Here is a 17,147-nt window from a genome sequence, read left to right as displayed (position 1 = left end):
GCTACAGTATCAGGCAGGTTTTGCATAACAGAAGCCTGCATTTGCATCTCAAGGGAAGCCGATATCCTAGTGCTGAAATCTGTCTGGAATCAGATACAGAAAAGCTGCAGTGGCAAATGAATTAAGTATTGAATGGATTGTTGTTAGAATATTTAGATAAACTGTGAGAGACAGAGTAGTGTAAAAGAAATAAAATAAGACTGTCTCCTGCTGCTAAAGGCATGGATCCCCAATTAAATGACACCTTTCATATCCACAAAAAAGAATCTGGTCTGATTCAGCTCTGAAGGCTTCACTGAAATAAATACATTTAAATAAAGCAAATCAGGGATCTTCAACTGGAATATTAAGATCATGTTTGCCAGCCACCCATAAATAAAAAATGCAACTGGAAGGAATTGGGAAGGGTAACTCTTCAGACCTGCGGGACTTCTGCATGTACCAAGACACTTACCTGATGAAAGACTGAAGTAGGATTCCTTTCCCCACCCTTCCTATTGTCCTCAGCAATTAATTTTGTTTTTGTCCATTAATCAATTAACAGTTCACATTGATTAAAATGACTGAACGGTTTGTTTAAATTCAGATTGTCTAAGAAGTGTCTAAAGAACCTTGCCTGCCTATGTCCTTAGACCAGCACAGCTACAACCAAAAACCCAATGATCTGTTTAAATTCTTGTTCACCCTGCCCCCAGCTTGCTCAACATTTGTTAACAGTAGCAGCATGTATGGAGTCTGCCAACATGGAGCAAAAGTAAGGGGAAGGGAGGCAGTGGGTCAGGTGGAGGAGCAGAGGCTGCATGCCAGAAGAGATGGGGAGAAGAGGAAAGATAGTGGGGTGCAAAGGTGTCCGGGGATGAGGAGACAGACAGCTGCTTGCAGTTATGGCCCTGACCCCAGGTAGAGGCCGGAGCCCAAGCCACAGCAGCCACTGTATGTGATTCTAAGACAAGGGGCTCTCCCGTATGGTAAATGGGGCAAAAACTTAATCTTAGAATCAAGTAAATATGGTGTATGTATACATGTACATATCTTTCTTATCAATCATGAAAAAGCAATCCAGCAATGAGAACTGTGGCCAATGAGATGCTATGAGAGTCTTTTATTTGGAGGAGCCTGGAATTTCATAGATTTCATAGATTTCATAGACATTAGGGCTAGAAGGGACCTCGGAAGATCATCGAGTCCAGCCCCCCACCCAAAGGGCAGGAAGTCAGCTGGGGTCACAGGATCCCAGCAAGATTAGATTCCAATTTGCTCTTGAAGGTGTTCAATGTAGGTGTTTGAACCACCTGCAATGGCAGGCTGTTCCAGATCTTGGGGGCTCAGACAGTAAAGAAATTCTTCCTTATGTCCAGCCTGAAATGGTTTTGTAGTAGTTTATGGCTGTTCAACCTCGTCATCCCTTGGGGCGCTCTGGTGAACAAATGTTCCCCCAGATCCTGATGAGCACTCCTGATAAACTTGTAGGTGGCCATCAGATCACACCCGAGCCTGCGCTTTTCCAGGCTAAAGAGCCCCATGGCTCTCAGCCTGTCATAATAAGGTCTGCTTTCCTGACCTCTGATCATGAGTGTGGCTCTTCTCTGGACTCTCTCAAGCTTCTCCTTCATCCTTTTTGAATTGTGGAGCCCAAAACTGGACACAATACTCCAGCTGCAGCCTCACCAAGGCCAAGTACAAGGGGAGAAGCACATCCTGGGATTTGCTTGAGAAGCATCTATGGATGCAAGCCAGCATTTTGGTCGCTTTACTGGCCGCAGCATCACACTGCAGGCTCATGTTCATCTTGTGGTCAATGATGACCCCCAAGTCTCTTTCTTCCATAGTGCTAGCCAGCGTAGCATTGCCGAGCCTATAAGGATGCTGCAGGGTTTTTTTTCCCAAGGTGGAGAACCTTGCATTTTTCAGTGTTAAACACCATCAGGTTCTCATCTGCCCATTTGCTGAGCTTGTCCAGGTCAGCCTGGATCACCCGCTTGTCTTCTGGTGTGGATGCTTTGCCCCTAAGTTTGGTGTCATCGGCGAACTTGGCCAGTCCGCTCCTGACTCCATTTCTTTCTTCCTTTCTTGTTCTGTTTGGTTACCATGGATAAATGAATGAATATAATGTGACCATAGTTTGAAAAAGTGAATTCCTGTTCTAGTCTTGAAATATTTTGCTTGTTTTTGGCTCCCCAGAACTCAGAAAAAAATATTTAATTTGTTCTTTAAATCTTTTCCTTATATGTTATGCTGTTCATTGCCTTTAATATTACAGAAAGAGAAAAAAATAAAATGTAAACAATTCCACTATGATAAAAAAAATCTTAATCAGTTAATACTTAGGTTAGCTGGATTGCTGTATCTTTAAAATGTTGGGCAATCTTTGGAATGAGGGGGAAAAAAATGAACCCTGAGGAAAAGCAAGTATTACAGAAAGCAGCAACAGTACAGCTGCAGGAGGAAATGTTTGTCCTTTCTGTTAAGTAACTGAAAAATTTTTGCCTCCTGCACTAATCAAAGTATCACGGCTAAACAAAATTATAAACAAGTAGCCAATACTGCAGCATTATGTGAAAGAAGCCTCTTGGATATGGTTTATTTATTTCCCTTTATTACACAATCCAAATTATGTGCATGACAGAGACCATAAGATGGAAAATATATAAAAAGCAACAGCAGCAGCAGCAATGACTGTACTTCCCTTTTTTGCAAATGAAGGTCCTTTTCAAATGCAATTCAAAAAATAGTTATTATTTTGACAGACATCTTTTAGTACTGCAACATATTCTCAGTGATAGAAGTTGTCACAATTAGTCATCTGCAATCATAGTTTTGTGGACATTAAAAATATAAAAATGATTATCAATTTGTAAAATAGGAATAACATCCCTGTGTTTTCAAATAACATTGAAAATCCAGTATTGATCAGATTAGTGATCCTTCAGATATTATGGCCAGGAAGGTACAAGGAAAAACACCTAATACTGTAGGTATTAGGTATACATTCCCAAGGGTTGAACTGAGGTAAATTATGACTTGAAGAATAAAAATAAAATTGTTCCTTGTTAAATCCTTGGGGCACCACCTGCCAACCATTTGTCACCTTGAAAGTTATTAGTGTATTCTTTTGGGTTGCTGGTTGTAGCCATGTGGGTCTAAGGATATAGGCAGACAAAGTTCTTTAGGTAAATGTGGTATCTTTTATTAGACCAACTAAAATATAGTTGGTCTAATAAAAGATATCACACTTATGCAAAGAACCTTGTCTGCTTAGTTTATTCCTGCTCTTCATTTTCTCTTTTAGGGACTGATCCAAAACCAGTTTGTTTATAATCAGTTGTAACTACAACCCATAACCACTTAGCTTCTTTGATAGCCTTTGGAACAAATTTTCTTCAACAAAATAACATGCGTGAATAACAAAATCTCTCCCCCTGGGACTCGCCTGACAGGCTTTGGAACGATGGAAGAATAGGAAGTCAATTCCCCAACGAGAGAGGGTGTAGTAAATCACCCCAGAAGCAGGATAAAAGAAAATTGGTTTATTAATAACTTCCCTGCAGGTTGTGGAGCACCCTGGCTGTTCTCACAGCTCGTGGTCTCCCTTTTCTCCACCACTGCGGAGCCCACTCCGGCAAGTCAGTCAGCTCCACCCCAGTCCCACTCTCTTTTCTCTTTCCTGTGGTACCAGTGGACCCTTTCTCAGAGGGACCTTCTCTCAGACAGTAAGTTTCTCCTCTCTTCCTCACCTCTTTACTTTACCAGTTGCCATGGTTACCTACACCCAGTCAGCCAGTCTTACCAGCAAGCTGCTCCAGTGTTAGGTCTGCCGCTCCTGGCCTCCCTGTTGAATCTCTCCATGCTGTGCCCCAGGGGGCAAAGGAAAACCCCTTGCTGTGGACTTAAGTAGCTGCTAGCTCCTAATCAGTTAATATTCACCCTGGGTAGGATCCCCTTCTGAACTGTGTTTACTAAGTAATTAACTTTGCCCTATCTCTGACCTGACTCTCCCTATCCCGTACTTGCAACTTAGTAACATCAAAGAAACAGGGCTGTCTTTGCCCTCTTGCACTCTCTTTTGATGAAACATTGCATAATGCATCCAAAATATTCTGATCCATTGACAGGGTGTCATTTTCCCATTGGACCTGTATTAACTTGACCTTATCGTTTATTGTTTCTTAAACACTTAAAAAACCTATAATTAAACATCTAAATACAGATATTGAGCAAATATGACTCTACAATTTCCAGGATACTTTATACCACCATGAGTACAATATTTCAGTCCTGCTTTCAAGTCTAAGGTTAGGGCCTTTAGTTTCTACCTGAACCTACTGATTTGTTCCTCTTAAATTTTCTTTCTTTTACAGTATGAAAGTTAGGTCTTTCTCCAACATTTTCTGTTGCAAGACATTGTGCAAAGAAACCAATTATTTTCTCTGAAAAGTTCTTTTACTTATTTACTCCCTACTTTTCAATATTCAAAAGACCTTTTGATTGTTCTTGGCTTCTTGTTCCTGATAAACTTAGTTTGTAATTTGACTTTGGCTTTTTTAGCTACTTTTTTTAGAGATTCAGAGTACAAAATGCAGGGGCCCTCCAGGTGCAATATGGAAAGCAAAGGCCCAATATGCAAAGTAAAGACAGACAAATCACCATCAAAACAAAAGCACCATGCCATTACAACATAAAATCACACCGTGACAGACACCTTCACACTATTACACATCGTGCCTAACATGCTATTATGCTGTCAAGACACCTGGCCACACAGTTGTACAGACCAAAGCCCTCTATAAACAAAAGATTCCTACCCTGCTCTAACCAGTAGTAAAAATAACAATGCCTTCATCTACCCACACAAAGAAAAAAATCAAAAAGCAGCCTGGTGAGGGCCCAGCATGTGTCATGATCTTGGTGTTGCAGTCTGCCACCAAGCCTGCCCAGTCACCCAGACCAGTCATAACATCAGCATGTGTATTGAAAATGGCTACCCTCCACATGACACAGTGCCCTCTCAAGGGCTCAGCATGCTTCAAAGGCAGGCACAGCATGCTCAAACTCCAGTGAGAGGTGCATCCACACCAGGAGGCCAAAAAGCCACATGGCATAGTCTGAGCTGGTCCCAGTAAGCCGGTTGTGGCAGGTCTTGAGGACAGCCATCTTGGCCTGACCCAGCAGAAAGTTGGCCAGGCAGACGGTGCCCCACGTAAGTGTTCTCCAAGAGGCTCCTGCCCAACTCCCACAGTGGTGATTCAAGGGAAACAAAGAGCGGCCCCAGGCAAGGACGGTCATTTGGAGTTCTGTAGATAAATGTAGCAAATACATTTGTTGGGGGTCCCTGAGTTAACTAAACTGTTCACAAATTCACACCATATAGCTCAAGGTGCAAACTTTGACTTGTCCTTTACTAGACGTGAATTATTTGGTTCTCACACTCAATCTTTGTGAAGTCATCAGTGTACCCAGAAAAAATGTGCTAGACTGGAATACCAGCAGCTTCATCTGCTGCCTACAAAGGACTGCAACGATCAAGAGAAATCAACTCATTTCAGAAAATCTGAGTAGACCTCCTGCAACAATAAATGAATTACCAAGTCCCTGATTCTTAAGCCAAGTAATCCTTGCTGAACTGACAAATGTATACTCTGCCCTCAAGCTTCAGTAGCTTTATTTTAAAATAAAGTACTTTTTGTCCCATGAGGAGACTGCAAATGTTTGAAAGTTGTATAAGCTGACTGCAAGACCACATACCATCTGCATTACACTGGTAACAGTCCTTTCTGATCAGGATTTCCCTCTATTGGGTATAGGTTTCCCTAGTAGGCTAGCTTCATTTATCCCCCTCTCCCCCGCCAGCTTCTCTCTCTGCCCCTCTTCTCCCAAGCTCACTGAATCAAGCTCACAGTTGTGGAATCAAATTGTGTTTGAGACTTCAGTTGCAACTGCATATTTCTGTCATGTGTATTCCACAGTGTTTACTACCAGCCATATGACTACGTTAGTCTCCTGGCCAGGACTCACCCTGACCAGGACTGAGATCTGTTTATGGAAAAAAATATTCAGGCAGGAAGGTAGAGGCATAATAATTTCCTATCTAGCTAACCAGGACTAGCCAACCAGAGAGGAGGAAGTGGGCCCAGATTTTTTTTGTTTGTTTGTTCATGACCAATCAAGTTTCATGGTTGTTACATGTGGCCTTTTTGTTGTAGGCTAGGCACAGCTAATTTGCATTGGCATTCCTGACTAAAAATAACTTTAAACTGAATTTAAAAGAAAGGAAATTTTTACATAAAAACATAAGAGCTGTGATTTACTGGGCGGATCGTAAGTCTACCTTGCCTAGTATTATGTGTCAGAGAGTGGTGGAAAGTGGATGCTGAAAGGAAGAGTGAACTGGATATGACCAGGGTTTATCCACAGTTCCTGTCTTGCTTGCAGATTCTGACATTTAAGGTCTAGGAAGTTCTGATTCTTAGGATTCTCCTAACTCCCACACTCAATAGCTACAGATACAACTTTCCTCCAAGAATTTATTCAATCCCTTTTTGAGTCTATCTGAAGTGTCATTTTCCACAACATTTTGTGGCAATGAGTTCCACACTTTAACTAGCATGCTGTGTGAAAAAGAGCTTCCTTTTGTTAGTTTTAAACTCACTACCTAGTAGTTTCATTTTATGACCCATAGTTCTTGTATTGTAAGGGATAGTAAATAATAAACCCCTATTTACTTTCTCTTCACAATTTAGTATTTTGTAAAATCTTGTCATGTCCCCTCTCAGGCATCTCCTTTCTAAACTGTATAGATGTAAAGTGACAGAGGAAATTTAGAAAAGACTCTTGGAAGGATAAAGGTCCATGGAAGAATAAGATGAAGGAACAGGCAGAGAGCAGAGGTTTTGGAGTAGCTGTTCCATGATGCTTGGGCAAGCTGTGGGAGAGAGGGGGAGGGCCGGTGAGAAATAGAGGCTGGAGATGAGGGGTGGGGCTGGCAAGAGAGATGAACAAAAATTGGGAGTGAAGAGAAGAAAAGTGGTGAGGAGAGGCTTTCAGAGAGTGTGTGATAAAAGGTACCTTGAGTGGGATTCCCTAAGTGATGTACTACCTGCCAGATGTGGAGCCCCCCTCCTCAACTCACCTGCCATGACTTGATGTTATTATGTAAAGAGAGGGGGCTCAGGTGAGAGCTTCTTCCAAGGGGCTCCACGGGGGAGGGGGGAACGGCAGTACTCACAGTTAGGGTGCGATGTTCCTCGGGGCTCCGCCTCCCCTACACCCTGTCCACTCGCCAAACAGATGGGTGTCAGCAAGATGGTAATTCAGTTGTGCTGGCTCAACCACAGCTTGCTTCAGGGAGAACCCCACATCTGAGTGGGCTCTGTTGGTACTTACATGGCTCCCCCTTTTCTAGAGACTGGCGAGCCATAGGCATGTCAACTGGCACCTATTCTCAGTGCTTCCGAGTAGGGCGTTTCGCCCTTCCACCTCTCTCTGTCTCTCTCTCTTTCTCTTTTTTTTTTCTTTCAAAAGCAATAGACCCCTGGGCTGGAGAGGGTTGTGGAGTTGTCTCCTTTCCCCCCAGTCTCCTACAAGGGCCCAAGCACCTTCCTGATTCTGCTTGCCAGTGTTGCACCAGCTGCATTGCTCCTCTCCTTTGCAGGAGCCTCAGTGCATCTGACGTGCTCTATGCCAGTGTGCTCCCTTCTCACCTCTCTCCCCTTCTGGGTTCCTGTGGGGCTTTTAAATCTTCCCATGGTGGCTGGAATGGCTGCCACAATTGGCTCAGCTGTTCCCCACCTGGGAAACAGCTGTTTAAACAGCTGGCAATACGCCGGTGAAACACGGCTATAGCTGTAGCTGCAGCTGCAGCTGCGGCTTCTGCTTTGGCTCTGGCTCCAGCTGCCCAGTTGGAGGTAAGTTTCTCCTGCGGGGGGCTGTGTGTGGGATTTGGGTCCCATGAGGACTATCCTCTTCCCTTCTGGAGCTTGTGGGAGTGTCTCACCACCACAGAGTGAAAGTGATCAGAGGGACTAACTAAACAAAGATACTCCAATGAGAGAAACTAAAGAGGTAGTGTTCTAGGAGAGAAAAACCAGGACCAGGGGACTCTCTTTCCAGGCCAAGGATATTGAAACTGGGTGGTTGTTGTTGTTTAGGCTGTTCCCTGTAATTGGTCCGACAAGTCTTTAATCAAGAAAAAAATTAAAAATAAAAAATAAAGAAGAAAAAAGAAAGCGATTGAGAAGAGATGTAACTGCAAGTCCCAAGGAAGAGGGAATACACTTAGGGAACAAAAACAGGAATAGAGAAATAGAACCCAGGGCAAAGAAGGCAGGACTGACTCCAAAGTAATTGATAAACAGTTCTCAGTTAAGTTGAATTTATATCTGATTTGGATCCTGTTTAAGTTGATATGCATGTTTAATTGATGTACAGAAGTAATGATAATCCTGCTAGCAGGAGGACTATATGTAAGCTGAAACATTAATAAATAAAGGACGTTGTAAACTTGACTTGAAAGACGTAAGGCTGTAATTGCGAATTGAAGGTCAACACATTAGACAACCTACAAAAAAAACAAAAAAGGGGAAACAAAGGTGTATTCCTAGGGGATCCTCTTTCTCATGATAGATTGCTAGCTACTACGATGGTAGATAATAATTGACACCTCCAGATTTATAACACCCTATATTAATCAAGATGTGGCAGGAGAGAGTTGGTAAATGCCATTATAGGATCAGACAGTGTAATCTGATATATGAAATCCTAGGCTAGCACACCGGGTTAGACGTTACCCCCCAACCCCCGCTGCTCTCACAATAGGCTCAACCTCTTTAGTTTCTCCTCATATGGAAGCCACCAACCATCTTTTTTGCCCTTCTCTGTACTTTCTGTAGTTCTTCTATATCCTTTGAGGCATGGGGGCCACACACGGGCACAGTATTAAAAGTGTGAATGCACCATGGATTTATAAAGGAGCAAAATGATACTTTCCTTAACATTTTTCCTTTTTTTTTTTTCTGTTTGCCTTTTTGATGACTGCTCAGCAACGAGATGACATTTTAGTACTTCCCTTCGGAAGTACTAAAAGATGGTGCAGTAATAGCTGGTGCTGGTGCACCATGCACGGTTATTTTTAGGCACTATATCACTGTAGTGAAGTGTTATAATGGGGGGAAGTGTGTCACTATGGAGACATAGCTACAGCATCCTGGGTTTTGCCTGCAGACACTACATCACCATAGCGCATTTCTAGGGCAACATAGGGTCATGTGTAGACATGCCCACCATGTTAGGATGTGTTAACTGCACTTAAAATGCCAGCATCCATGTGTTCAAGTGGTACAACACATGCTAAGTCCCACTGTATTGTAGCAAAGTTAATACTTTTCACAGAAGGGGTAACTTAAGATAATATTAAGTAAAACATGTTCAGAGATGATACAAACAGTCCCCAATAGCACAGCTGGATCCAGCCTTTCCCAGACCATAGTAAGCATTACCATGCAACTGCTCTGTGTAAGTTCTAACCGGTAGTAATGGTTTCTATAATCTAAATATTATTTGCTTTAGTGTAGCTCTGTCCCAGGAGTTTTAAATTGAGAATTAAGTCCTGTGTGTATTTTCCAGTGTTGCAGGTAGAATAAGCTGCATGAAAAAATGTGATGTCTGGTGCCCTAATACAGACAGGTGTTTAAACTCATGGCTAATTTTAAACACCTCAGTCATAAAACCACTTGACAGCAAAGACACACTTTACAACTTAAAAGATAAGCATTTGTTTAAGCACCAGCGTTTGTGAATTAGGGTCTAGGTGATTTGTAGCAGAATTTTCAGCAGCCTCATTTCTCAAAAACTCTCTCAGAAGCATCACCTCCCATTATGGGGGGTCTTTTTTCCTTTTAACTGCTTTAAACAACAATTTTGTTTTGTCTGGGGGGAGGTTTGCGGGGGGGAGAGTTTGGAGCAGTGTCAGCATAAGGGATGTGGTAGGGTGACTAAAACAGAAAGATTTAGAAGCATGAATTGGTTCATTGTCCCAAGATAAATTCATTTTCTGTTTCAATGTCTCCATTTACAATAGCTGTTTTCATGAAGTTAGAAATGAAAAGAGCAATGTATTAAATTCCAGATCCGCAAAAGGACTCAGATGCATAAATCTCACCGGAATGAAAATGTTGATCCTAAAAAACACATGGTGAGCAACACCTAACCTCTATAAGCACTTTTATCTTTCAACGTAGAATTCCCCAAGCCCACAAAGTTTTATCTATACCCAGTACCGTGATGTAGGATAGGCAAGGACAAGGGTGGGAAGGGAGTGCTCAGTTCAGGAGGTAGTCTTAACATAGGCCTTGCATTTGCCAATAGGATCACATTCCCTGCCAAGTATGGTGGTAGCTCTTACCACTTTCTTTTAAAGTGGGAACAGATTAGGTGGCACCCAGTATTTGTGCAGTACTCTAATGGATAAAGCTCTCCCCTAGGAAATAGAGGAATCTCTCTTCCTCAGCCAAAAAGGGTGCAAACCCATACATTCAGTCTTCCAGGAGAGTCCTAGCCACAAGTCTATGGCCATACTGTGGAAGATCTTGACTAGACAAAGGCACCTCCCAGAAGCCTTTGAGTAATGTGTCTGAGAGAGGTGGAATTTAAGGCTCATCCCTGACATCATAATTTCTAATCAAATAGCTCTAGGCAGGTCCCTGTGGTGCTGACTGGCTGTTCCAAACACTTCCTGTGCCCAGTGCAGAAAGCTGAGGTGCCTAACAGGGTTCTTGGATTGCTCTTCAGAGCAAGACACCTAAATCTGTGATTGCATCTCTCCTTTAAATATAACCTAGGCATGAAGCCTGAGAAAGTGATGTTAGTTTACCTGACAGTCCTAAGAAACATAAACTGACTTTGAAGAAATATTACAAGTTTCTCTTCGTCATCATTATTTGTAGTAGTAGCAGCAGTAGTAGTTTATGTATGCTTTCATGAAAACAGAACAAGAAAATTGATAAGAACGTTATACATAATATGTTAATAAAAGTGTATAATTTATGGTTAATGATGAAAGCCTACAGTCAATTTACACATTCTACCAGTTTCAACAAAATTAAAACAAACCATAGTGTGTGATAACAAAAAATAAATGAAGTAAAAATATATAAAACACTAGAGTAAAAATATAAATAAAAGCAGGAGAGTTATTTGATTTTGGCCCTTATTTTAGTACAAATACTATAAATCCTCCTATGAAGTACAGAACAGGCTAAATGAAGTTTATTTTCTACCTAAGGGGACTTTTAACATCTTTAATTTTCCCTCAGCCTGAAGAATGGCATGTGTGCCCAAAAGCTTGCAAAGAATGATATATTTATTGTGATTTCTTAGTTGGTCTAACAAAAGGTATCATCTCTGAACCAAGCATTTTAGCATATTCCTTTCTGAATATGGAGTTTGACTTTACCTGCTCATAACAACTGAGCAAATTGCAGTCTAATGGCTTCTCATTGTTATAGTTTTGTACTTCAGATAGCTAGGTTTCTAGGCTTAAAAATTCTTTAACAGTATCAAAAAGGGGAAGTTCAAGAAAATCTCACCACCTGAATATCTGTCAGCATGCTAGCATCTCTAATTCTTAAATGTATATTTTGTTTTAAAGGTAGGAGAAATACTGGATTAGTGGCTGTTAGCACATTTCCTTGGTCATTTGCTTGGAGGAGAGCATAAATGTTATTTAACCTCCCAAATATGGCTTTGGCAGAGTAGAGACTTCTAAAATGCACTTCCCAGTGATAGGTACGAGTTCTATTTTTATCTATAATTTAGAGTTCTTAAATGAACTGAAGTGCTCAAATTAAGCAGATATTTCAAATCATAAAACCCCCCTCGCCTACCACATCATAAAATTAGTTAGAGATCAAAACTGACTTTAAAATACATATACATATTTTTTCTATATTTGAAGGAACCATAGGATCAGCACTGCATAAATGTATTCCATACAATGAAATGGATCCTACCTTAGATTTGTAAGCCTTTATATTGCCAGTACCATCCTGCCGTCCATCTTATTTATAAAGAGATAAAACTCCACTCAAGGCTCGTTTTCCTTTAATGCTAACATTTTCAAAGTGTTTATTCCAGCTCAGATTTTTATTAAAATAGGTTACAAAGTATTTTGAATGAGGACACCACCTCTTATTTTTCTGTAAAAAACACACTAATTTTCTCCTTTCATTCCCAAAAACCGGTACCTTGGATTTAGCAATATTGATTTCCAAGCTGTTTAGGAGACAATATTGCAGAAAAGCATCTAATAACCTTTTGGAGACCAATCTGGGATCGTGACATTAATAGCATGTCATCTGCATAAAGCAAGACAGGGATAGAGTGAATCAATATTGTGGGTGTATGGAATTGATTCCTTGTTAGCACAGGTGCTGGTGTCCAATTTTTTTGTGGGACTGACTAGCAGATTGGAAGGCAGTTAATCTTTTAAGAAATACTACCAGTGTTGAAAACACAGCAACCAATTGTGCACAGCTTCTTTTAGAAAGGCAGCTTCACGTAGGGGCAACTTAAGAAACACTGGCTTAAGTCTGTTGTAGGAAATCAATGGTTAATTTTTGATGGTTTCCATAAAATCTTTCATAGCATTAGAATCATATGAAATTTTCACTTTGCTTTTTAATAAAGCAATTCACAATTCAGCTCCTGTCCTTGAAGCTTATTGTTCAGTCTGTCTGCTTTAATAACTGCAGTTTTATTGAAGGATTTAAAGATCCCTAGAGTAAAATCATGTATGTGTACTGAACAACTCAGATAAATTAAAGGTGATTCCTGGGCTTAGGAGGAAGCAAATTCCAATTACTGCATATATTTTTAATGGGCTCTATCTTTCTCTCTCTCAGACAACAGGGATTTAGAAGTCAGGAAAGAAGGGGAAAATGTCAAAGTATTAAAGAAATAGGTGTGTGGGGGGGGGGAGAGAACCCACAGATAAATACAAGTCAAACAGGAAAATCTAATAATCCATTTTAGTCACTAGGTAAAAGTGAACTAAACATTTTTAATTGTACTTTATTGGAGCAGGTGATTTTACATCTGTAAAGCAACATTCCTTATGCAACAGAAAAACTACAGAGAAAAGATGTGGGCATAAAGGGTGTTTTTACACTTGCTCCAGGGATGGGGGAGGGGGAGACTTAATTGGAGTGGCCTGCAGCATCTTGTGTATCAGCGTCCCCATGCTTCAAAGTGGTGGTGAGGGCACTTTAACTAAAACTCATCAAACGAGCTTTAGAAAGTACCCCCACTGTCATTTTGAAGCACAGGGACACTGATAAACAAGATACAGAAGCTGCTGGAGGCACCCTGGTTAGTACACTCCAGCAGATTTGTTTAATCAAGTCTGCTCCAACACATTGTAATTACAGAAAACCCTCCCCATATGTCTACAGGAAGCCAAAGGGCACACCTAGCACCCTGATGTGCTACTAAAACTGTGTGCCTGTTACAAGAGACTGCTATTACTAAGAAACATATTTCCCCCCGCCTTTTTGCATAAACCCTCTCTCTGAAAAAGAAGATAGTTCTAGCAAGAGTAGCATAACCCCTGCCCCCAAGAAGTCAGTTGCTTAAAAAATATATTATACTATAAAATAGAATGAGGCTTAGACTGTTAAAGACAGCCAACCTCTTATATAGTTCTACTTTCTTTCCAAATTTGTGACAGGACCGAAACCTATGAAAGAAAACACCAACAAACACAGCTAGATGGTAGCCCCTGCTGAGGGCATGAAGCCTTCCAGGCTTCAAGAAGATATGTGCGGGGACTTCAGTGAAAGTGAACCTCAAGCTGTTGAAAGCAAAATTTGTGTCACTTATGTGTTAACTGGGTTTCTGGTTGTAGTCGCATTGGTCTAAGGAACAGGCAGGCAAGGTTCTTTGAGTATAATATCTTTTATTAGACCAACTAAATAGTTGGAGAAATATATCTTAGCAAGCTTTCAGGTTTAAAAAACTTTGTCAGTCTGCAGTTGGTGTATGTGCTCTTCTTGGATGGAGTGAATAGTAAAGAAGCCAGAGGCTGGTATTCAGGCAAGAGCACCAGTCAGTGAAAATGTAAATTGTGGTGTCAGGGGGTGAGAGACTGGCTGGAATAGGGGGAAGGGTGATGTAGCAGGTAAAAGTAGAGAGGTACCTGGGGAGTCAAGTGTCCGGCAGGTTACAGTGTGTCATAAATCCAGTGTCTATATTGAGTCCATGAGTTTTTATATCCAGTAGATTTATGAAGTGAAGTTTGTAGGCCAGCAGCAGCAGCAGTCACCCCGGCACTGGGCATGGGCTGCACCCAGCACCAGTCCCATGTGGCAGCAGCAGCCTCCTGTCATCCTGTGCACAGATCCAGGGGCCCGCACCCCTGGGAGGAGTCCAGCACAGACCCGCAGCCCTCCCGGGAGTGCAAGCGCCTAGATATGCGCACAAGATGACAGGAGGCTGCCACTGCTGTCTGGGGCCAGTGACAGCAGCAGTCTTCCTGGTGCTCAGCATTATCATCCTGTGCACGGATCTGGCGGGGCTGCACCCCCGCCCGGGAGGGATGAGAGGCTGTGCTAGTCTCCTCCTGAGGGGCATAGGACTCCAGATGTGTTCGTGGGATGGGACCAGGCTGCTGTTGCTGGCTGGGACCAACGCTGAAGCCAAGCAAGCTCAGCTTCAAAACTCAAAATTTTTTATAACTTTCAAAACATTGTGAATGCCTTCATTTTATTTTGAAGCTGTTTTGAGGCCTTTTGTTTTGCTTCTATTTTGCTGTTTCGAGCTCAAAACGCATTGAAACAGCTTCGAAACAAAACACCCATCAAAATTTCACACAACCCTATTGTCAATGCATGAAAGCTTGTTCACTCATGCTAAGTGAACTCTGAGTATGTCAGAGTTACACCACTTCAGGCAAGGGATAACTCTAAGCCATGCTATGTAGCTTATTTTAGGGTAACTTGCATCTCCTCTACACAGATAAAATGAGCAATTTTGAGTCCTCCTGTAGTGATTTGAGCTAGTTAATATAGAATATAAATAATGAATAATAATTAACTTTGTGAAACTATAGTCTGTATGTATAGATGAATGAATGTGGAGTGAATGGAAAAATATTGAAGGAACAATGTACAGACAAACAAGGTTACCTTACCCTGAAAGAATTTCAAGGAGTGTCTAAAGACACAGCTTGAAACAAATATCGGAAGAAGATAAGAAGGAAACAGGAGGCTTGGAGATAAGCCAGATGCTCTGAATGATGACTCTCAGAATGTTACTGAGTAAACTTAGCCATTTGCAAGAGTGGAAAACTACTGAGGTCTACATAAAGGAGACATGTGGTCAAGAAGGACAGAACGGGGACCCTTAACACCAATTTAATCTCCTCTATAAAGGGAAGAGACTTAGTAGCAAGAAATTGGGTAACACTCTGCCTACTTCACTGGAGCACAGACATGCATCTGTATGAGGCCCTGCTCCTCATCTTGTACTCCTAGGCTGGCCACCTAGTACAGCACTGATTAATGAACCCTGGTAACTATAACATCTGCAGAGTAATTGGGAGTGTGTGTGTGAATGTATGAGTACTCCTTTTAATATTCTAATCAATAAACACGGCATATTGCCTTTTCCCCCTCAAAGTCTTGCTGGTAATTTGAATGGTTGCTAAATTGTGTAACACTCCAGCTTCTCAGGACGCACCACTCCCAGCACCCCGCCCCATCCCTCCCAGAGCAAGAATAGCATCCCTTTTTCCTTGCTCCTGCCCATTCCCCTGGTCTCCGGCCCTATAGTGGCAAGTCAGACCTGCACAGGCACGAAATGACATTAACCCTTAACATGTGACTGCTCACAGCACACTCTAGTTCTAACACTGCTTAACATTCCACAGATTTAGTATGGTCTAACATGTAACTTCGCTCTAAATGCAAGGTGTTCTTGCAACCAGGCCTTGTTGTTTACTAAACATGTAAAAGATGATTTTTTTTTTCAATACGGAACCTTTCCATTATTCTAGAGAAAGAAGGTGAAGTCCAAGCTCAGGAATCTGAGACTGTCGTGGCTCATAGGATTTAAGCCTTTGATATACACGCATACCTCGTTTTATTGCACTTCGCAGATATTGCGTTTTTTACAAATTGAAGGTTTGTGGCAACCCTGCATTGAGCAAGTCTATCGGCGCCATTTTTCCAACAGCATTTGCTCACTTCATGTCTCATGGGAGGAGGTCAAAATATCAACATTAACAGGAGTCTGGAAGAAGTTGATTCCAACCCTCATGGATGACTTTGAGGGGTTCAAGACTTCAGTGGAGGAAGTAATTGCAGATGTGGAAATAGCAAGAGAACTAGAATTAGAAGTGGAGCCTGAAGATGTGACTGAATTGCTGCAATCTCATGATAAAACTTTAACAGATGAGGAGTTGCTTCTTATGGATGAGCAAAGGAAGTGGTTTCTTGAGATGGAATCTACTCCTGGTGAAGATGCTGTGAACATTGTTGAAATGACAACAAAGGATTTAGAATATTACATAAACTTAGTTGATGAAGCAGCAGCAGGGTTTGAGAGGATTGACTCCAAGTTTGAAAGAAGTTCTACTGTGGGTAAAATGCTATCAAACAGCATCGCATGCTACAGAGAAACCTTCCATGAAAGGAAGAGTCAATCGATGTGGCAAACTTCATTGTTGTCTTATTTTAAGAAATTGCCACAGCCACCCCAAACTTCAGCAACCACCACCCTGATCAGTCAGCAGCCATCAACATCGAGGCAAGACCCTCCACTAGCAAAAAGATTACGACTCGCTGAAGGCTCAGATGATGGTTAGCATTTTTTAGCGATGAAGTATTTTTTAATTAAGGTATGTACATTGTTTTTTTAGACATAATGCTATTGCACACTTAATAGACTACAGTATAGTGTAAACATAACTTTTATATGAACTGGGAAACCAAAAAATTTGCGTGACTCGCTTTATTGCGATATTCACTTTATTGCGGTGGTCTGGAACCGAACCCGCAATATCTCCGAGGTATGCCTGTATTAAGCATTTTCTTTTTCTTTCATTTGAGCTATTTTTTCTATTTAATTTCTAAAACAAGTTGTTTGCCATTTCTTAAATT

General features: G+C 41.5%; 1 long non-coding RNA gene across 1 annotated transcript in view; it reads right to left on the bottom strand.

The window, feature by feature from the left end:
• LOC149870406 (uncharacterized) overlaps positions 1–3,873 on the bottom strand; it is a 49,468-nt gene extending 45,595 nt beyond the window's left edge. The window contains exon 1 of the long non-coding RNA XR_016440445.1: positions 3,788–3,873. This is a non-coding gene — a long non-coding RNA (uncharacterized LOC149870406). The remainder of the gene's footprint in view (positions 1–3,787) is intronic.
• Between the last annotated feature and the right edge of the window lie 13,274 nt (positions 3,874–17,147).

This window comes from Crocodylus siamensis, chromosome 2 (genome assembly GCF_052110815.1).
Source record: "Crocodylus siamensis isolate JL-2025a chromosome 2, ASM5211081v1, whole genome shotgun sequence".
NCBI classification, from domain to species: domain Eukaryota; kingdom Metazoa; phylum Chordata; order Crocodylia; family Crocodylidae; genus Crocodylus; species Crocodylus siamensis.
Note: the sequence above shows the minus strand (reverse complement) of the source record. Positions and strands in the feature narration are given on the sequence as shown.